The sequence below is a fragment of the Ranitomeya variabilis genome, chromosome 2, assembly GCF_051348905.1.
Source record: "Ranitomeya variabilis isolate aRanVar5 chromosome 2, aRanVar5.hap1, whole genome shotgun sequence".
Lineage (NCBI taxonomy): Eukaryota > Metazoa > Chordata > Amphibia > Anura > Dendrobatidae > Ranitomeya > Ranitomeya variabilis.
Genome location: NC_135233.1, coordinates 1,044,414,442 through 1,044,438,269, shown reverse-complemented (window position 1 = coordinate 1,044,438,269; position 23,828 = coordinate 1,044,414,442).

Here is a 23,828-nt window from a genome sequence, read left to right as displayed (position 1 = left end):
ATCACCATCGTAAAGAAGAGGCTTGCAGAGACGAGGACAAGGTCCTGTAGTGGGCATAACCATCGGATACTGGAGCTGAAGTACTGAGGAAGCAGCAACCAGCTGTACCTTGGTTAACCGGTCATCCATGGAGGTCATGTAGTCCAACAGGCGGGTCTGCATCTCAAGTTGGCAATTGAGTTCCTGATAGAGCTCTGCTAGCTGGGTCACCTTGGCGGGTTTGGCAGCCTGTAGAGTAGACAGGCGGGTTTCCAAGGTTTGCATATGAAGACCACTAGCTGATCCTGGCTCTGGCGAAGCGCAGGCAACTCTCGCTGGGATGAGAATCAGGTATCAGTGGAGTCCATGGCCTGGGCAAACTGTTACACCCTCAGGGCGTGAAGCTGTATAGTGGACTCACTAGACCACAGATGGTGCAGTGGCAGCTGTATACCCGATACTCAAGAGACAGGAGAATGAGTTTCAAAAAACCAGAATGGCTGATCCAGCCGGTAGTAGTATCTGGATGTTTCTGAGAGGAAAGGTTTGGTCAGCCTTGAGTGGAAACCGTAGTCTCCAAAAGGATCCATTATAGGGAACTGCCAGCAGAGGATTCTGAGGAGACTGAGGTATTAATATACTGCAAAAGCAACTGTCTGTAAATCACAGAGCACAGCAGAGTGTGGCCTGAGCAGGAGGCAACGATCCTACAGAATGAACACGTTGCCCAGGCACCTCCCTCGGGGGGGATGCCTTTTATGCACAGATCATCACAGCACAGACAGCCCTAATAGAAAACAGGTACCCTGCTGGTCTAAGTAAGCGCAGGAAGCGGGGCACACCTCCTAAGAGCATTTCCAGGAGACCTGCCAAGGGGATACAGGTGCTTAGCAGAGAATGAAGCCCCCAATCGTGTGGAGCCACGGACAGGGTGAGTGAGGTACATAGCGCCATGTGAGGAGCGCCAGTCTCCCGGTCCATGAGAGAATGAACCCGGGGCTGAGGGCATGACAACAAGAATCCTGGTTATAAAGAAAATTTTGAATGGGCAACACAGGGATAGTTACATAAATGTGTTGAGGTGGTCAGCCATTCATATGTTGGCACGGCTTAGTGAGCAGCAGAGAGCAGTGTCTGAATTCCAGCTTCTCAATGCCCATCAGAGTAACAATCAGCCCTCACACATACTGTAACAACTGCCGAGTGGGTGTGGATCGCTGACATGTGTGAAGTTCTTCAAAATTTTGAATACCGCACTAAGATGGTGAGCGATGATGATGCTATTATCAGCGTAACCATCCTGCTGATGTGTCTATTAAAACGTTCATTGCAGAATCTCAAAGAGGAAGCTTTGAATGCTGAGCAGGTGGCTATGGCCCAAGATTTTACAGTGGCTGATACCACATAGTCCAGCCTCTCACAATATTCTCAAGCTACACTGGGTGATGACAAGGAACAGGAGGAGAAGGTTGAGGAGGAACAGGAGTTTTTAGTCTGTGCTAAATCCCAGCTCTATGCCTGCACAGCATGGATGGCCTGAAGAGGAGGAGGAGGCTATGCGCCGTGAGGAGGTGAGGATGGTTAGTGTTGTACCTGGTGAGGGCACTGAACGTTCAACTCTTTGTAGTCTGCCACACATGGTACAGTTCATGTCCAGTTGCCTTTCTCAAAACCCTCACATGAAACATATTTTGTCCAACATGAAAACTGGCTGTGCATCTTTCTTGACCCACGATTAGTGTTGAGCGATACCGTCCGATACTTGAAAGTATCGGTATCGGAAAGTATCGGCCGATACCGGCAAAGTATCGGATCCAATCCGATACCGATACCCGATACCAATACAAGTCAATGGGACTCAAGTATCGGACTGTATTCCTGATGGTTCCCAGGGTCTGAAGGAGAGGAAACTCTCCTTCAGGCCCTGGGAACCATATTAATGTGTAAAAGAAAGAATTAAAATAAAAAATATTGCTATACTCACCTCTCCGAGGGAACCGGCAGCGTTGTTTGCTTAAAATTCGCGCTTTTCTTTCCTTACGTGAAGTCCCGGCTTTGTGATTGGTTGCGTCGCAGTCACATGGGCGACGCAACCAATCACAGCAAGCCGTGACGTAATTTCAGGCCCTTAAGGATTTTAAAATTACGTCCCGGCTTTGTGATTGGTTGCGTCGCAGTCACATGGGCGACGCAACCAATCACAAGCTGTGACGTCACGGGAGGCTGGACACGCGCGCATTTTAAAATTTTAAAATGCGCGCGTGTCCAGCCTCCCGGCTTGTGATTGGTTGACCGCGACGCAACCAATCACAAGCCGGGACGTCACGGGAGGCTGGACAAGCGCGCATTTTAAAATGCGCGCGTGTCCAGCCTCCCGTGACGTCACGGCTTGTGATTGGTTGTGTCGCCCATGTGACTGCGACGCAACCAATCACAAAGCCGGGACGTAATTTTAAAATCCTTAAGGACCTGAAATTACGTCACGGCTTGCTGTGATTGGTTGCGTCGCCCATGTGACTGCGACGCAACCAATCACAAGCCGGGACTTCACGTAAAGGAAAGAAAAGCGCGAATTTTAAACAAAGAACGCTGCCGCTTCCCTCGGTAAGGTGCAGGCTGCGTCGGAGAGGTGAGTATAGCAATATTTTTTATTTTAATTCTCTCTTTTACACATTTTTACATTAATGTTGTTTCGATACCGATACCCGATACCACAAAAGTATCGGATCTCGGTATCGGAATTCCGATACCCGCAAGTATCGGCCGATACCCGATACTTGCGGTATCGGAATGCTCAACACTACCCACGATACAAGGAGAAATTTGATTCTTTCCTGTCAGAGGCAGACGTGCCATTTTCAGTGCATGCATGACAGAAGGCCATTGTGGAAGACTTGCTCAAAAGATTACCCTCAGACAACACCGCTGGCAGAGAAATCATCTCTTTTCACCCACGGGGATTACAGGGGAGGTCTATGCACACCAGGTGCAACTCGGGGGGGGGAAATGTCCACCAACTAGGTCATAGTCGTGAAACCGTCACATAAGCGAGGGCTATCTGTAGGTGTAACTGTAATGAGAAGGGAGAAGATGACCAATGATGCTGAAGGGCTACTTAAGTGACCATACCAGCATCCTTCCTAATCCTTCAGTGCCCTTTCACTATTGGTTGTCGAAGCTGCACATTTGACCCGACCTCGCTTTGTACGCCTAGAAGGTGCTGCAATGCCGTGCCGCAAGTGTGTTGTCTGACTGGGATTTTAGTTTGGCTGGTGCAATCATAATGGATAGGCGCACACGCCTGTCAAGGGAAAATGCTGACAAGCTGACTCTTCTAAAATTGAACAAGGGCTGGATTTCCTCTGACTTTGTAAGCCATATAGATAACAGCAATGTAATGTAAAAGCAGCCCAAATGTTTTTTTGGGAAGTTGTCTTAATATCCTTCCCTTACCATCCAAACAAAACATTTTATTTAGGAAATCTCCTCCTCCTACTCCTCTCCTCCTGCTTTTGCACAAGTACGTAGTGGTCATGTATGTATACCCCACGTGGCTAATGTTTTGTACTTTGTGAAAGCTTGGCACATTGTGCAGTGGTGAAACTTGCACTCCATATCTATACCTCTTGTAATAACTGCAAAGTGTATTGTGATATCCCCATCACGGCATCTTTCAGCTAGTCTAATACAGACCCCTTGTGTAATTTTTGGAAAACTTTGCATATTGTGGAGCAGTGAAACTTGTACTCTGTTTTGATTGCCTTGCTGACATACTAAAACAGTGGAGTAATGAAAATTATTTGCAATGCTAAATTGTCATGTTTGATTTTCTCTGCGCCGATTGCGTCTGTTGCACAACTGCTAAATAAAGACACGCTATTTATTAAACCAGTAGAAAATTATGATTTTTTTTTTAGATCGCCTTGCTGACACACTCCAACAGTGGAGTAGTGAAGATTATTTCCACTGGTAAATTGTGACATTTGATTAACTCTGCACGGATTGCAGCAGGCACACAACTGCTAGCTAAAGATTCGCTTTTTTTTAACAAATATAATTTTGGGGGGATTTATTTACATCACCTTTATGAGACATGCCAACAGCAGACTCAGGTAAATTAATGGTAAATAGTGATGCTTCCGTAGCTCAAGAGGTTTTGCGCCACTCACACAACTGCTAGATAAAGATACTCTATTTTTAAACCAATAGAAAATTTAAAAAAAATTTAAGATCACCTTGCTGACACGCTCCAAATGCAGAATAATGAAAATAATTTCCACTGCTAAATTATGACGTTTGATTATCTCTGCACAGATTGCAGCTATCACACAACTGCTAAAGATACGCTAGATAGATATTTATTAAACCAATAAAAAATTAGGATTGTTTTTTAGATCACCTTGCTGACACACTCCAACAGCAGATTTATGAAAATTATTACCATTGCTAAATTGTCAAGTAAGATTATCTGTACCCAGGTAGCGACACTCGCACAACTGCTAGATGAAGATATGCTATTTTTAAACCAATACCAAATTGAGTGTTTTTGTTTAGATCACCTTGTTGACACACTCCAAATGCAAACTAATGAAAATTATTTCCACTGCTAAATTATGACATTTGATAATCTCTTCACAGATTGCAGCAGTTACACAACTGCTAGATAAAGATACGCTATTCATTTTAACAAATATAATTTTGGGGGAATTTTTCTACATCTCCTCTATGATACATGCCAATAGAAGACTCAGGGATATTTATGGTAAATAGTGATGTTTCCGTAGCTCAAGAGGTTTTGCGCCAGTCGCACAACTGCTAGACAAATATTAGATACTAGATGGTGGCCCGATTCTAATGCATCGGGTATTCTAGAATATGCATGTGTAGTGTATAGCACAGCCCAAATAGTATATTCCACAGCCACATAGTACATTGCGCAGCCCACACAGTACATTGCGCAGCCCACGCAGTACATTGCGCAGCCCACGTTGTATATTGCGCAGCCCACGTAGTACATTGCACAGCCCATGTTGTACATTGCCAGCCCACGTTGTACATTGCGCAGCCCACGTACTATATTGCGCAGCCCACATAGTATATTGTGCAGCCCACATTGTATATTGTGCAGCCCATGTAGTACATTGCGCAGCCCACGTAGTACATTGTGCAGCCCACATTGTATATTGTGCAGCCCACGTTGTACATTGCGCAGCCCACATAGTACATTGTGCAGCCCACATAGTATATTGTGCAGCCCACGTAGTATATTGTGCAGCCAACGTTGTATATTGCGCAGCTCACATTGTATATTGCGCAGCCCACGTAGTACATTGTGCAGCCCACGTTGTATATTGCGCAGCCCATGTTGTATATTGCACAGCCCACGTTGTATATTGCACAGCCCATGTTGTATATTGCGCAGCCCACGTAGTATATTGTGCAGCCATGTAGTATATAGCACAGCCCATGTAGTATATTGCCCAGCCCACATAGTATATTACCTAGCCACGTAGTATATAGCACAGCCCATGTAGTATATTGCCCAGCCACGTAGTATATTGCACAGCCCATGTAGTATATTGCCCAACCCACGAAGTACATAGCAATGTGGGCATGATATCCCTGTTAGAAAAAGAAATAAAATAAAAAATAGTTATATTCTCACCTTCCGGAGCCCCCGGATCCAAGCGAAGCTTGTACCGATGCTCCTCGTGCGCTCCGGTCCCAAGATTGCATTGCGGTCTCGCGAGATGATGACGTTGCGGTCTCGCGAGACCGCTACATCATCATCTCGCGAGATCGCAGCATGGACCGGTTACCGGAGCGTCGCAAGCGGGAAAGGCCTGTTGTTGATCCGGGGGCCGACGGACGGTGAGTATATAACGATTTTTTTTTTATTATTTTTAACATTAGATTGTTTTACTATTCATGCTGCATAGGCTGCATGAATAGTAAAAAGTTGTTCACACAGGGTTAATAGCAGCGGTAACAGAGTGCATTACACCGCGGCATAACGCGGTCCGTTACCGCTGCCATTAACCCTGTGTGAGGACTAACTGGAGGGGATTATGGAGCGGGCACTGACTGCGGGGAGGAAGGAGTGGCCATTTTTCCACCGGACTGTGCCCATCGCTGATTGGTCGTGGCTGTTTTGCCACGACCAATCAGCGACTTGGATTCCATGACAGACAGAGGCCACGACCAATGAATATCCGTGAAAGACAGAAAGACAGACAGACAAAAGGACAGACAGAAAGACGGAAGTCAATGTAACAAACCCGGCACTCAACTTCAGTGTGGATGCTGTAAGGTTTATTGTGTAGTATCAACAATAAAACGTTTCGGTCCTGTGGACCTTCCTCAGTTACTATTTGTGAGGTAAGTAATGAGTAAGCTTCTTTGCCAATAGAGCCCTATTGGAATAACTTGTTATCCAGAAAAACTCTCCAGCAGAGTATTGAGACTAGCGGTGGACACCGCGTCTATACCCGGACACACCACAGCTTTAAAGCTGGAACCAGGAGCGTTTTTCTGGATAACAAGTTATTCCAATAGGGCTCTATTGGCAAAGAAGCTTACTCATTACTTACCTCACAAATAGTAACTGAGGAAGGTCCACAGGACCGAAACGTTTTATTGTTGATACTACACAATAAACCTTACAGCATCCACACTGAAGTTGAGTGCCGGGTTTGTTACATTGATTAGCCATATGGTGTGGGAGCTTACCCGTGCACCTAAGCTAGCAGTGCTCACGGTTAAATTCACCAGAAAGATGGAAGTGACCCTTACATAATTATATAGTAGATTTAAGCAATAGACGAGGAATATTATCTTGCAATTAGATATTAAAATGGATGTTACTATATGCTGGCATTGAGGAATATAATTTTGCGGTAAAAAAAATAATTATAGGCTGCTACACAGAAATGTTATGTAGCTCAAAAAAATGTTTTATATATAATGGTACTACCTACTATTATTTGCATCTACAAATAGCTTATTTTTAATTTTGGTAGTGGATGAAACCCTCCCAATTTCACCCAAATCCCACAATCTGTTCCTAATATTAACTTCTATACAGCAAGGTGGAAAATAGCAGAGATCTGCAGCATATACTTGCAATGATGAGAACATCACTCCTTTCACTCTCCCTCCTATTAAATCTCTCCCTACGCTATCCCCACCTAACAAACAACACATTTTAAACAATCTTCAGCTATTAGAAGAGCTTTTTGGAATGAATAAAGCTCACTATAAGCTCCTATCACTCTCCCTATGCTCAAACTACTCTCTCCCTACGCTGCTTCTGGCTTCAATATGTGCAAGATTCTGCCGGCTGCCTTTAAATATCCCCCATGACACTGGAAGGCCAGCCAATTACAGTAATGTCACACCAAAGATAGTGCTGGCATTACTGTGATTGGCAAGCCAGTCCAGCATGTTCATTGGCTGCAAATAAAGCGCCTAACATGCTGGATGGGTCACTCGAATATACCAAGGCGAATACGTAATTACTCCACGAGTAGTGAATAGCCCGCATACCATACTATTTGTACAAGTAACGAATAGTGCCGAATGTATTCTCTCATCACTACTGACAAACTCACTCCTTATTGGCAGTTTGATAGTCCAATTGATCTATTGCCTGGAGCAGAAATACCTTTTGGAAGCATTTACCTATGGGCAGAGCAGGAATTAAAAACACTCAGGGAATACATTGATGAAAATTTGGCTAAAGGGTTTGTTCGTCCATCTTCATCACCAGCAGGTGCGCTTATATTTCTTGTAAAAAAGAAAGATGATTCCTTGAGATCTTGCACTGAAACAGAGAATTTAATAAAATTACTGTAAAGAATCATTACTCTCTGCCTTTGATCCCTGAGTTGATGGACAGAGTTTGCAAAATTGTTCACAAAACTAGATCTTCGAGTGGCATATAACTTATTTGTGATAAACCAGGTGATGAATGGAAAACGGCATTAAGATTACGTTATGGAAATATGAGTACTTAGTTATGTCTTTTGGACTTTACAATGCTCCTGAAACATTTTATAATTTTCATAATAACATTTTCAGATACTTACTTGTTCAATTTGTGGTCATTTATCTGGATTGTGGAGGCATGAGGGTCAGTGAGTTCTCTTATCCGCTGGCCCGGCTGTCTTTAGAAAGACTGTAATGACCAGGACTCATCTCACTGAACGCCCGCTCTCCTTTTCCGTGGACAAAATACTACTCAGACTACACAGGGTGAGGGTAAAGCAGTGTGGCAATACTTTATTGAATCACCAACAAACAAAAGCATATAGTACAGTCCCAGCAAGTACATAAGATAGTACAAATTACAGAGACTCAACCTTCCACTGGCTCGATGGTATTATAGCAACTGTGTCTGTGGGGCTTCCAGGGCTGACTACCCACACTGGTGAAAACCCATTTTTGGTGGGCACCAACAGAGAGGAGGTAACAACCAGTTTAGGAAGCTGACAGTCCATTAAGATACGTGCCCAGGAAACCTGATTGTCCCCACATGGCTTCTCAGAACGTCTCCATGTTGTCAGGTAACCGGATGGTCCCAACCTGGCTTCTCCATGGGTTCAGTGATGGTCAATGGATCAGATCTTTATTCCTCCAGCTGGGGCCGTGGTCCGTGGTCCCTTAAGCTGACTTACTGTAGAGTGTCTCTAATTTGTATCCCTCCGGTTGGAGCCATCGTATCCTGGGTGCTGTTCTGTAGCATCTCTCTGCAGAAGGATAAAGGTCCCTTTTTATACCCACATCTGTTCTTCAGGCCATCATCCACAGGTCAGTTGGAAGGTAGGATGAAGGTCTACTCTCATTGTTTTTGAGTATTTAATCAATCTGCATAGTTTGTCCCTCACTTTTTGCAGGTCAACAAGCTACATGGACATATAGAATGGGTAATCAACACATTAGCAAACATCGATTGTTCAATGACCCTGCCTTCATGTCCTCCAAAGGCTCATATGAACAATGGCCTATGTCTCTAGTCTCGACCCACCAAAGAAAAACATATCAATACAAGAGCCAATCTTTAAGCTCATAAGAACAATGGCCTATGTTTCTTGACCTACCAAAGAAAAACACATCAATTCAATTCAAAGTTCAGAATCATATAAACAATAATCTATGTCTCCTGTCCTATCTAAGAAAAATATGTTGGACATAGTTAAGATTAAATGCTGTGTCGTCACAATCATGTACTAATCTTTTCTAATTCTACAGAAGAATATCAGAAACATGGAAAAACTGTGCTAGAGTGTCCAAGAGCCCACCCTCTCTATATTAAGATGGAGAAATGTGAGTTCTGTCAAACGGAGATCCATTCTTGGGAAATATATTCTTCTTCTCAAGGATTGCAAATGGACTCTAGCAAGATTAAAGCCATCACTGAGTGGCCACCGCCAAAAAACGTGAAATAAGTCCAATGGGCTTTGCCAGTTTTTACAGATGTTTCATTAAGAGTTTTTCAGGAACAATTGCACCAGTAGCATAGCTACCGGGGAGCAGAGGGGGAGGTTGCCCAGGGCCCCGCTCTCTGAGGGGGCCCACCGGGAGCTACACGACTAACTGCTGCGCGTGCCGATACAGTTACATTCTGCAGCAAAGCAGGGAGAATCGATCCCCCTGCTCTGCTGCCTGGCCGCTATGGGGCCCCTGAGCAGGCGGGGGGCCCCTGGTGCCAGCAGTGGGCCCCCTGCCCATCATTGGAAGGTCATCTGTATTGGCATTTAGCCGATACAGCTGATCGCATTGATGGGAGAAGGAGCGCTACGCTCCTTCTCCCATCATCCCCCTCTCAGCGTCTGACATCAGCGGCGCAGACACTGACGGGGGGCGCGATGACGTCACTAGCCGGCGCCCGCTGTCAGGAGATGAGCGGGAGCTCGGAGCTGCGGAGGAAGAGAGGTGAGTATTTATTTATTTTTTTATGGGTGCTGCCTTATACTACAGGTGCTGCCTATAGGGGTGCTGCCTTATATTACAGGGTCTGCCTATAGAGGTGCTGCCTTATATTACATGGTTTGCCCATAGGGGTGCTGCCTTATATTACAGGGTCTGCCTATAGGGGTGCTGCCTTATATTACAGGGTCTGCATATAGGGATGCTGCCTTATATTACAGGGTCTGCCTATAGGGGCGCTGCCTTATATTACAGGGTCTGTCTATAGGGGTGCTGCCTTATACTACAGGATCTGCCTATGGGGGTGCTGCCTTATACTACAGGGTCTGCCTATATGGGTGCTGCCTTATACTACAATATCTGCCTATAGGGGTGCTGCCTTATATTACAGGGTCTGCCTATAGGGGTGCTGCCTTATATTACAGGGTCTGCCTATGGGGGTGCTGCCTTATACTACAGGGTCTGCCTATAGGGGTGCTGCCTTATACTACAGGATCTGCCTAAGGGGTGCTGCCTGATACTACAGTCTGCCTATGGGTGTAGCCTTGTGCTATAGAGTCTGCCTATGGGCGCTGCCTTGTGCAATAGAGTCTGCCTATGGGGGATACATTATACAGTATAGAGTCTATATATATATATATATATATATATATACTAGATTGTGGCCCGATTCTAACGCATCGGGTATTCTAGAATATGCATGTCCCCGTAGTATATGGACAATGATGATTCCAGAATTTGCGTCAGACTGTGCCCGTCGCTGATTGGTCGAGGCAACCTTTATGACATCATCGTCGCCATGGCAACCATTATGACATCTACGTCGATACTGTGCCCGTCGCTGATTGGTCGAGGCCTGGCGGCCTCGACCAATCAGAGACGCGGGATTTCCAGGACAGACAGACAGACAGACAGAAAGACAGACAGACAGACAGACAGACAGACAGACAGACGGAAAAACCCTTAGACAATTATATATATAGATATATATATATATATATATATATATGGGGGCTATCTAGGGGGTCATCATACAGTGTGGCGATTACAGTGAGGGGGCCATCGTACAGTATGGGGATTACAGTGAAGGGGCCATCATACTGTGTTGGAGCCATCAAATAGTTTGGAGGCTACTAAGAGATCAGTATACTGTGTGGGTGGTACTATACAGTGAGGGGCATTATACTGTGTATAAGAGAGCATCATACTGTGTATAGGGGAGCTGTAAGGGGGGATTCTCGGGACATTATTCAATGTTAAGTGGGCACTTATTGTTATAGGGGAACTCAGGTTACTGCTACTATCAAAGGGGCACACACAGGACATTATTACTTTTTAGGGGGCAAAATATGGGCACTGTTTTCTAGGGCACTTGCACCCGGCATTACTATATTATAGAGGATTGCTTTAGAATTTAGAGGGCACAGAGAACAACACAGCAGGTGCAGTAATAGGGACACATACTGCAGCAGCGGCTCAGTATTGGGGTATCAGGTGCAGTAATATGGACACATACGGCATCAGCAGCTCAGTATTGAGGTATCAGCAGGATGAGAAGTTTGTGCAGGTTGGGAATAGATGTGATGGCTGGAATATGAGAAGAGAAACGTGTCTTTGTTGTATTCTCTGCAGACGAGTCCTGGCTGGAAGAAGTTGTGTCGGTCTGGGCCAGATGGAAAAGACGAGAAAAATGAACGATTCCATCAGAAAGGACGTCAGCGGTAAGTCATTATCTGTAACTGTGCTGTGATCTCTTATATGTTCTGTAGGGCTGGTATTTACCACTGACCATATAGACCATATTCATTCTCTGAATCCCTCCTCCCTCTCACAGACATAAGTTCTTTACACAATGCGGATGACGCTGCCGCTCTATATAACACCACAATAGCTGTAGTTTTGGAATCTGCTGCACCACTTACACATACCAAAGCTCGCAAAATCAACAGACAGCCCTGGCACACCAGCCTGACCAATAAACTGAGGCGAGCTTCCAGGGCTGATGAGCGCAGATGGAAAAGATCCCACTCCAACGAGCACTTCATCGCATTCAAACAGTCCCTCACTACTTTCAAGACCACACTCGCCACAGCTAAACAAATCTACTTCTCATCTCTCATATCCTCCCTGTCTCACAACCCTAAACAGTTATTCAACACCTTCAATTCTCTCCTCCGTCCCCCAGTACCTCCTCCCTCCCCACTTATCTCAGCTGAAGACTTTGCCTCATTTTTCAAGCAGAATATTGATAACATCAGAGACAGTTTTGGTCACCAACCCCCAGAGCCCTTCCTCCTGACTTCCCAGCCCTCCACCTTCAAATCCAACTTCTCCACCATTACAGAATATCAACTCTCCACTCTACTCTCATGATCGCATCTCACCACCTGTGCACTTGACCCACTCCCATCCCACTTCATCCCAAACCTCACCAAAGTCTTCATCCCAACCCTAACCCATCTCTTCAACCTATCACTAACAACTGGTGTTTTCCCCTCAAGCTTTAACCCCTTCCCGACCTGTGACACAGCGTATGCGTCATGAAAGTCGGTGCCAATCCGACCTGTGATGCATATGCTGTGTCACAGAATGATCGCGTTCCTGCAGGCCGGGTGAAAGGGTTAACTCCAATTTCACCCAACCTGCAGGGACAGGGGGAGTGGTACTTCAGCCCAGGGGGGTGGTGGCTTTGCTTCCCCGTGGCTACGATCGCTCTGATTGGCTGTTGAAAGAGAAACAGCCAATCAGAGCAATCTGTAATATTTCACCTATGAAAATTGGTGAAATGTTACAATCCAGCCATGGCCGATGCTGCAATAGCATCGGCCATGGCTGGAGACCCCGATCTGGCCCCCCACCGACTGACGACGGCGATCTGCAGCCGCCGTGATTGTTCCCTACTCCTCCGTCCTGTCCTAAGCGCCTTCCTCTCCCCTCCGCCCCTCCCACGTCCTCCCCTCCACCCCCCCGCTGTCCGATCGCACCCCCCTATACTTACCTAGTCCCGGTGTCCTCGGTCTTCTCGCAGTGCGCCCGCTGAATCTGCCTGTACATTTTGATAGGTTCTATCACAGCGATCAAAATAAAAAAAATAGTAAATAACCCCCCCCCTTTATCACCCCCATAGGTAGGGACAATAATAAAATACAGAAAATATATTTATTTTAGTTTTTCGGTTAGGGGTAGGGGTAGGGTTAGGGGTAGGGTTAGAGGTAGGGTTAGAGTTGCACTTAGGGTTAGGGTTGCACTTAGGGATAGGGTTGCACTTAGGGATAGGGTTGCAATTAGGGATAGGGTAGGGCTAGGGTTGCACTTAGGGATAGGGTTGCACTTAGGGATAGGGTTGCACTTAGGGTTGCACTTAGGGCTAGGGTTGCACTTAGGGCTAGGGTTGCACTTAGGGCTAGGTCTAGAATTAGGGTTAGGGTTAGAATTAGGGTTAGAATTAGGGTTAGGGTTACAATTAGGGTTAGAATTAGGGCTAGGGTTGGCATTAGGGTTAGAATTAGGCTATGTGCACACGGTACGGATTTGGCTGTGGATCCGCAGCGGATTGGTCGCTGCGGATTCGTAGCAGTTTCCCATCACGTTTACAGTACCACGTAAACCTATGGAAAACCAAATCCGCTGTGCCCATGGTGCGGAAAATACAGCACGGAAATGCTGCGTTGTATTTTCCGCAGCATGTCAATCTTTGTGCGGATTCCGCAGCATTTTACACCTGCTCCATAATAGGAATCTGCAGGTGAAATCCACACAAAAAACACTGGAAATCTGCAGTAAATCCGAAAGGTAAAGCGCAGTGCGTTTAACCTGCAGATTTTTCAAAAACGGTGCGGAAAAATCCGCACACAAATCCGCAACATGGGCACATAGCCTTAGGGTTAGGGTTGGAATTAGAGTTAGGGTTGGAATTAGGGTTAATACTAGGGTTAGGGGTGTGTTGCGGTTAGGGTTGGGATTAGGGTTAGGGGTGTGTTGGGGTTAGTGTTGGAGTTAGAATTGAGGGGTTTCCACTGTTTAGGCACATCAGGGGGTCTCCAAACGCGACATGGAGCAACCATTGATTCCAGCCAATCTTGCATTGAAAAAGTCAAATGGTGCTCTCTCCCTTCCAAGCCCCGACGTGTGCCCAAACAGTGGTTTACCCCCACATATGGGGTACCAGCATATTCGAGAGAAACTGGACAACAACTTTTGGGGTCCAATTTCTCCTGTAACCCTTGGGAAAATAAAAAATTGCGGGCTAAAAACTATTTTTGAGGAAAGAAAAATGATTTTTTATTTTCACGGCTCTGCGTTAAATGGGGTCACCTGTGGGGGGTTTCTACTGTTTAGGTACATCAGGGGCTCTGCAAACGCAATGTGATGCCCGCAGAGCATTCCATCAAAGTCTGCATTTCAAAACGTCACTACTTCACTTCCGAGTCCCGGCATGTGCCCAAACAGTGGTTTACCCCCACATATGGGGTATCAGCGTACTCGGGAGAAACTGGACAACAACATTTGGGGTCAAATTTCTCCTGTTACCCTTGGGAAAATTAAAAATTGTGGGCTAAAAATTATTTTTGAGGAAAGAAAACGTATTTATTATTTTCACGGCTCTGCGTTATAAACTTCTGTGAAGCACTTGGGGGTTCAAAGTGCTCACCACACATGTAGATACGTTCTTTTGGGGGTCTAGTTTCCAAAATGGGGTCACTTGTGGGGGGTTTCTACTGTTTAGGCACATCAGGGGCTGTGCAAACGCAACGTGACGCCCGCAGAGCACTCCATCAAAGTCTGCACTTCAAAACGTCACTACTTCCCTTCCGAACCCCGTCGTGTGCCCAAACAGTGCTTTACCCCCACATATGGGGTATCAGCGTACTCAGGAGAAACTGGACAACAACTTTTGTGGTCAAATTTCTCCTGTTACCCTTGGGAAAATATAAAATTGCGGGCTAAAAAATCATTTTTGAGAAAAGAAAAATTATTTTTTATTTTCATGGCTCTGTGTTATTAACTTCTGTGAAGCACTTTGGGGTTCAAAGTGCTCACCACACATCTAGATTAGTTCCTTGGGAGGTCTAGTTTCCAAAATGGGGTCACTTGTGGGGGAGCTCCAATGTTTAGGCACACAGGGGCTCTCTGTTGTGAACTCTGTTTTCGGGCTCCCTCTTGTGGTCACAGGTGGTATTGTGTGAGTTTTGTTTTTGGGCTCCCCCTGGTGGCTTTGTTTGTTATCCTGCGGATCTGTGGCTGAATCAGTTGCCTCGTTATGCACTAGGGAGTTTCCTATTTAGCTTTGCTTCACCTCCACTTGTTGCCGGCTGTCGATGTATTCAGTGCTATTCTGATCTCCCCTGATTATCTTCGTTTTCAGTCTCTTCTGGAGAAGCTAAGTTTCTGTTTGATTATTTTTTGCTCATCAGTCTGTAATATGATTTCAGTGTATGATGAGTTTAGTCCAGCTTGCTAATATGTGAGTTTTTGCTGCTGGTAAGCTCTGGGGTACGGAGTTGCTTCCCCCGCACCGTTAGTTGGTGCGGGGGCTCGAGCAATCTCTGCGTGGATATTTTGCTTAGGGTTTTCTATTGACCGCACAGCTCCCTTCCTATTTTCTGCTATCTAGTGTTAGCGGGCCTCATTTGCTAAATCTATTTCATCTCTGCGTTTGTGCTTTCCCCTTAACTCACCGTTAATATTTGTGGGGGGCTTTTCTATATCTTTGGGGTCATTTCTCTGAGGCAAGTAAGGACTTTACTTTCCCTCTAGGAATAGGTAGTTTCTCAGGCCGTGAAGAGACGTCTAGGATTTTCAGGTAACGTTCCACGGCTGCCTATAGTTGTTTGCGGATAGGATCAGGTTGCGGTCAATCCTGATACCAATTCCCCGAGCTGGTTGTCGGTTTAGTTTCTTAGCTAGTCAAACTTGCGATCCTTGCCACTAGGATCATAACAGTACAGCCGGCCCGTAAAGTGTTAATTGCATGGCAGAAGCAGGAGAAGAGAAGCCTTGAGGATTTTTTTTTTTTTTTTTTGCTGCCGTGTGTCTAGCTGCTGTGTGTCTAGCTTCTCTCTTCCTCTTAATCTTGGTGTGGCTCTAGTTCAGCTGCTGACATGGATATCCAGAGTTTGGCCTCCAGTGTGGATCATCTTGCTGCAAGGATACAAAGTATTCAGGATTTTGTTGTTCACAGTCCTATGTCAGAGCCTAGAATACCTATTCCGGAGTTGTTTTCTGGAGATAGATCTAGGTTCCTGAATTTTAAGAACAATTGTAAATTGTTTCTTTCTTTGAAACCTCGTTCCTCTGGTGATTCCGTTCAGCAAGTTAAGATTGTTATTTCTTTCTTGCGCGGCGACCCTCAGGATTGAGCCTTCGCATTGGCGCCAGGGGATCCTGCATTGCTCAGTGTGGATGCGTTTTTTCTGGCCCTTGGATTGCTCTATGAGGAACCTAATCTTGAGAACCAGGCTGAAAAAGCTTTGTTGGCCCTCTCTCAGGGGCAAGATGAAGCAGAGGTGTACTGCCAGAAATTTCGGAAATGGTCGGTGCTTACTCAATGGAATGAGTGTGCCCTGGCTGCAAATTTCAGAAAGGGTCTTTCTGAAGCCATTAAGAATGTCATGGTGGGGTTCCCTACGCCTGCAGGTCTGAATGAGTCAATGACTCTGGCCATTCAGATTGATCGGCGTTTGCGGGAGCGCAAACCTGCGCACCATTTGGCGGTGTCTTCTGAACAGACACCTGAGTCTATGCAATGTGATAGAATTCTGACCAGAAGTGAACGGCAAAATTATAGACGGCAAAATGGGTTGTGCTTTTATTGTGGTGACTCAGCTCATGTTATCTCAGCATGCTCTAAGCGCACAAAAAAGATTGATAAATCTGTCACCATCGGTACTTTACAGCCTAAGTTCATTTTGTCTGTTACCCTGATTTGTTCCCTGTCATCTTACCCGGTTATGGCTTTTGTAGATTCAGGTGCTGCCCTGAGCCTGATGGATTTGTCATTTGCCCGGCGCTGTGGTTTTGTTTTGGAGCCTTTAAAAATCCCTATTCCACTAAGGGGTATTGATGCTACACCATTGGCTATGAATAAACCTCAGTACTGGACGCAAGTGACCATGTGCATGACTCCTGTTCATCAGGAGGTGATTCGCTTTCTTGTTCTGCATAATTTGCATGATGTTGTCGTGTTGGGTCTGCCATGGTTGCAGACTCATAATCCAGTCCTGGATTGGAAAGCAATGTCTGTGTCAAGTTGGGGTTGCCAGGGAATTCATGGTGACACTCCTGTGGTGTCAATTGCTTCATCCACTCCTTCTGAAGTCCCTGCGTTTTTGTCGGACTACCAGGATATATTTGATGAGCCCAAACTCAGTTCTCTACCTCCTCATAGGGATTGTGATTGTGCTATAAATTTGATTCCTGGTAGTAAGTTTCCTAAGGGACGACTTTTCAATTTGTCAGTGCCGGAGCATGCTGCTATGTGGAGTTATATAAAGGAGTCTTTGGAGAAAGGACTTATTCGCCCCTCCTCCTCCCCTCTGGGTGCGGGATTCTTTTTTGTGGCTAAGAAGGATGGTTCCCTGAGACCTTGTATTGATTATCGCCTTCTAAATAAAATCACGGTCAAATTTCAGTATCCTTTGCCATTGTTATCTGATCTGTTTGCTCGCATTAGGGGGTCTAGTTGGTTCACTAAGATAGATCTTCGTGGTGCGTATAACCTTGAGCGTATTAAGCAGGGTGATGAATGGAAAACTGCATTTAATACGCCCGAAGGCCATTTCGAGTACTTGGTGATGCCTTTTGGACTTTCTAACGCTCCTTCTGTCTTTCAGTCCTTCATGCACGACATCTTCCGCGAGTATCTGGATAAATTTATGATTGTGTATCTGGATGATATTCTGTTTTTTTCTGATGATTGGGAGTCTCATGTTAAGCAGGTCAGGATGGTGTTTCAGGTCCTGCGTGCCAATGCTTTATTTGTGAAGGGCTCAAAATGTCTTTTTGGAGTCCAGAAGGTTTCTTTTTTGGGTTTCATTTTTTCCCCTTCTACTATTGAGATGGACCCAGTCAAGGTTCAGGCTATTCATGACTGGACTCAGCCTACATCTGTTAAGAGTCTTCAGAAGTTCTTGGGTTTTGCTAATTTTTACCGTCGCTTCATCGCTAATTTTTCTGGTGTTGTTAAGCCTTTGACGGATTTGACCAAGAAGGGTTCTGATGTTACTAATTGGTCTCCTGCGGCTGTGGAGGCTTTTCGGGAGCTGAAGCGCCGGTTTTCCTCAGCTCCGGTCTTATGTCAGCCAGATGTCTCTCTTCCTTTCCAGGTCGAGGTTGATGCTTCTGAGATTGGAGCGGGGGCTGTTTTGTCGCAGAGAAGCTCTGATGGCTCTGTGATGAAGCCATGTGCTTTCTTTTCAAGAAAGTTTTCGCCTGCCGAGCGGAATTATGATGTCGGTAATCGGGAGTTGTTGGCTATGAAGTGGGCATTTGAGGAGTGGCGACATTGGCTCGAGGGAGCTAAGCATCGTGTGGTGGTCTTGACTGATCACAAAAATCTGATTTATCTCGAGTCGGCCAAGCGGCTGAATCCGAGACAGGCTCGTTGGTCGTTGTTTTTCTCTCATTTTGATTTCGTGGTCTCATACCTGCCTGGTTCGAAGAATGTGAAGGCTGATGCTCTTTCTAGGAGTTTTGTGCCTGACTCTCCTGGAGATTCTGAGCCGGCTGGTATCCTCAGAGAAGGGGTGATTTTGTCTGCTATCTCCCCAAATTTGCGATGAGTGCTGCAGGAGTTTCAGGTGGATAGACCTGACTGTTGTCCACCGGAGAGACTGTTTGTCCCAGATAGATGGACCAACAGAGTTATTTCCGAGTTTCATTCTTCAGTGTTGGCAGGCCATCCTGGAATATTTGGTACCAGAGATTTGGTGGCCAGGTCCTTTTGGTGGCCTTCCTTGTCGCGGGATGTGCGTTCCTTTGTGCAGTCTTGTGGAATTTGTGCTCGGGCTAAGCCTTGCTGTTCTCGTGCCAGTGGTTTGCTGTTACCTTTGCCTGTCCCGAAGAGGCCTTGGACGCACATTTCCATGGATTTTATTTCAGATCTCCCTGTCTCTCAGAGAATGTCTGTCATCTGGGTGGTGTGTGATCGTTTTTCTAAGATGGTCCATTTGGTGCCCTTGCCTAAATTGCCTTCCTCCTCCGAGTTGGTTCCGCTGTTTTTTCATAATGTGGTTCGTTTGCACGGGATCCCTGAGAATATTGTTTCCGACAGAGGATCCCAGTTTGTGTCTAGATTTTGGCGGACCTTTTGTGCTAAGATGGGCATTGATTTGTCTTTTTCGTCGGCCTTCCATCCTCAGACGAATGGCCAGACCGAGCGAACTAATCAGACCTTGGAAACCTATTTAAGATGTTTTGTTTCTGCTGATCAGGACGACTGGGTGGCTTTTTTGCCATTGGCCGAATTTGCCCTTAATAATCGGGCTAGTTCTGCTACTTTGGTTTCGCCTTTTTTTTGTAATTCGGGGTTTCATCCTCGTTTTTCCTCGGGTCAGGTGGAGCCTTCTGACTGTCCTGGAGTGGATCTTGTGGTGGATAGGTTGCATCAGATTTGGGATCATGTGGTGGACAATTTGAAGCTGTCACAAGAGAAGGCTTAGCGCTTTGCCAACCGCCGTTGCTGTGTGGGTCCCCGACTTCGCGTTGGGGACTTGGTGTGGTTGTCTTCTCGCTTTGCTCCTATGAAGGTCTCCTCTCCCAAGTTCAAGCCTCGGTTTATCGGTCCTTATAAGATTTTGGAAGTCCTTAACCCTGTGTCATTTCGTTTGGACCTCCAAGCATCGTTTCCTATTCATAATGTGTTCCATCGGTCGTTGTTGCGGAGGTATGTGATGCCTGTGGTTCCTTCGGTTGAGCCTCCTGCCCCTGTGCTGGTTGAGGGAGAATTGGAATGCGTGGTGGAGAAGATCTTGGATTCTCGTATTTCTAGACGGAGGCTTCAGTATTTGGTTAAGTGGAAGGGCTATGGTCAGGAGGATAATTCCTGGGTTGTCGCCTCTGATGTTCATGCGGCTGATTTGGTTCGTGCCTTCCATGTGGCTCACCCTGATCGCCCTGGGGGTTTTTGATGAGGGTTCGGTGACCCCTCCTCAAGGGGGGGGTACTGTTGTGAACTCTGTTTTCGGGCTCCCTCTTGTGGTCACAGGTGGTATTGTGTGAGTTTTGCTTTTGGGCTCCCCCTGGTGGCTTTGTTTGTTATCCTGAGGATCTGTGGCTGAATCAGTTGCCTCGTTATGCACTAGGGAGTTTCCTATTTAGCTCTGCTTCACCTCCACTTGTTGCCGGCTGTCGATGTATTCAGTGCTATTCTGATCTCCCCTGATTATCTTCGTTTTCAGTCTCTTCTGGAGAAGCTAAGTTTCTGTTTGATTATTTTTTGCTCATCAGTCTGTAATATGATTTCAGTGTATGATGAGTTTAGTCCAGCTTGCTAATATGTGAGTTTTTGCTGCTGGTAAGCTCTGGGGTACGGAGTTGCTTCCCCCGCACCGTTAGTTGGTGCGGGGGCTCGAGCAATCTCTGTGTGGATATTTTGCTTAGGGTTTTCTATTGACCGCACAGCTCCCTCCCTATTTTCTGCTATCTAGTGTTAGCGGGCCTCATTTGCTAAATCTATTTCATCTCTGCGTTTGTGCTTTCCCCTTAACTCACCGTTAATATTTGTGGGGGGCTTTTCTATATCTTTGGGGTCATTTCTCTGAGGCAAGTAAGGACTTTACTTTCCCTCTAGGAATAGGTAGTTTCTCAGGCCGTGAAGAGACGTCTAGGATTTTCAGGTAACGTTCCACGGCTGCCTATAGTTGTTTGCGGATAGGATCAGGTTGCGGTCAATCCAGATACCAATTCCCCGAGCTGGTCGTCAGTTTAGTTTCTTAGCTAGTCAAACTTGTGATCCTTGCCACTAGGATCATAACAGCTCTCCAAACGTGACATGGTGTCCGCTGTCATGATCTCTGCAGGCAGAGATCATAGCAAGCCTATAGAGGGACAAGCTCTCGGAAGATGGAACTATACTGACCATGAACTAAGCCTGCCGCGCAACTAGAAATAGCCAGGTAGCATTTCCTATTTATTGCTAGATGCCCAGCTCTGGCCTAAGACCTAAATAGCTAGCAGAGGGAAATATAAGACCTGGCTCACCTCTAGAGAAATATTCCAAAGAAGACAGTAGCCCCCCACATATAATGACGGTGAGTTCAGATGAAACAACAAACGCAGCAGGAAAATAGTCTTAGCAAATTTGAGGTCCGCTTACTAGATAGCAGAAGACAGATAGTATACTTTCATGGTCAGCAGAAAAACACTAACAAAACACCATCCAGAGATTACCTTAAACTCTGGCATTAACTCATAACACCAGAGTAGCAATCCCTGATCAACGAGAGCTTTCCAGACACAGTAACAAAACTTCAGCTGTGAACTGGAACAAATAGGCAAAACGAAACATGGACAAAAGTCCAACTTATCTAGTAGTTGTCAGAAGCAGGAACAAGCACTGAGAGGCATCAGATAACATTGTTGACCGGCAAGAAACCACCAGAGAAATGAGCTTAAATAGCGACACCCACTACTGATGGAAACAGGTGAAACAGGAAAGAGGATGACAAGTCCAATTCCACAAGCGGCCACCGGGGGAGCCCAGAATCCAAATTCACAACAGTACCCCCCCCTCAAGGAGGGGGCACCGAACCCTCACCAGATCCACCAGGGCGACCAGGATGAGCCCTATGGAAGGCACGAACAAGATCAGAAGCATGAACATCAGATGCATTGACCCAAGAATTATCCTCCTGGCCGTAACCCTTCCAATTGACCAGATACTGGAGTCTCCGTCTGGAAACACGAGAGTCCAAAATTTTCTCCACAACGTACTCCAACTCACCCTCAACCAACACCGGAGCAGGAGGCTCAACTGAAGGTACAACAGGTACCTCATACCTGCGCAATAACGACCGATGAAAAACGTTATGAATGGAAAAGGACGCAGGGAGGTCCAAACGGAAAGAAACAGGATTAAGAATCTCCAATATTCTATAAGGGCCGATGAACCGAGGTTTAAACTTAGGAGAAGAGACCCTCATAGGGACAAAACGAGAAGACAACCACACCAAATCTCCAACACAAAGCCGAGAACCAACACGACGATGACGGTTGGCAAAACGCTGAGTCTTCTCCTGGGACAACTTCAAATTGTCCATAACCTGCCCCCAGATGTGATGCAATCTCTCCACCACCGCATCCACTCCAGGACAATCCGAGGATTCCACCTGACCGGAGGAAAATCGAGGGTGAAACCCCGAATTACAGAAAAACGGGGACACCAAGGTGGAAGAGCTGGCCCGATTATTGAGGGCGAACTCTGCCAATGGCAAAAAAGCAACCCAATCATCCTGGTCAGCAGAGACAAAACACCTCAGATATGTCTCCAGGGTCTGATTAGTCCGCTCGGTCTGGCCATTAGTCTGAGGGTGAAAAGCAGATGAAAAAGACAAATCTATGCCCATCCTAGCACAGAATGCCCGCCAAAATCTAGACACAAATTGGGTACCTCTGTCAGAAACAATATTCTCAGGAATACCGTGCAATCGGACAACATTCTGAAAAAACAGAGGAACCAACTCAGAAGAAGAAGGCAACTTGGGCAGAGGAACCAAATGGACCATTTTAGAGAAACGGTCACAGACCACCCAGATGACAGACATCTTCTGGGAAACAGGCAGATCTGAAATAAAATCCATCGAGATGTGTGTCCAAGGCCTCTTAGGAATAGGCAAGGGCAACAGCAGTCCGCTAGCCCGAGAACTACAAGACTTGGCCCGAGCACAAATGTCACATGACTGCACAAAGACTCGCACATCTCGTGACAGGGAAGGCCACCAGAAGGATCTTGCCACCAAATCCCTGGTACCAAAAATTCCGGGATGACCTGCCAATGCAGAAGAATGTACCTCAGAGATGACTCTACTGGTCCAATCATCCGGAACAAACAGTCTATCAGGCGGACAACGATCCGGTCTATCCGCCTGAAACTCTTGCAAGGACCGCCGCAGATCAGGAGAAACGGCCGACAAAATTACTCCCTCCCTAAGGATACCTGTGGGTTCAGCATTACCAGGAGAGTCCGGGTCAAAACTCCTAGAAAGGGCATCTGCCTTAACATTCTTAGAACCCGGTAGGTATGACACCACAAAATTAAAGCGAGAAAAAAATAAAGACCAGCGCGCCTGTCTAGGATTCAGGCGCCTGGCAGTCTCAAGATAAATCAAATTTTTGTGGTCAGTCAATACCACCACCCGATGCTTAGCCCCCTCTAGCCAATGGCGCCACTCCTCAAACGCCCACTTCATGGCCAAAAGCTCCCTATTCCCAACATCATAATTCCGCTCTGCGGGCGAAAATTTGCGAGAAAAGAAGGCACAAGGCCTAATGACGGAGCAGTCGGAACCTTTCTGCGACAACACTGCCCCAGCTCCGATCTCCGAAGCGTCAACCTCAACCTGAAAAGGCAGATTCACATCAGGCTGACGTAACACAGGGGCAGAGGCAAAACGGTGCTTAAGCTCCTGAAAGGCCTCTACAGCATGAGGGGACCAATTAGCAACATCAGCGCCATGTCTGGTCAAATCAGTCAGTGGTTTAACGACATCCGAAAAACCAGCAATAAATCGGCGGTAAAAGTTGGCAAAGCCCAAAAATCTCTGAAGACCCTTAAGAGAGGAGGGCTGAGTCCAGTCACAAATAGCTTGCACCTTGACGGGATCCATCTCAATGGAAGAGGGAGAAAAAATATACCCCAAAAAGGAAATTTTCTGGACCCCAAAAACGCACTTAGACCCCTTCACACATAAAGAATTAGACCGCAG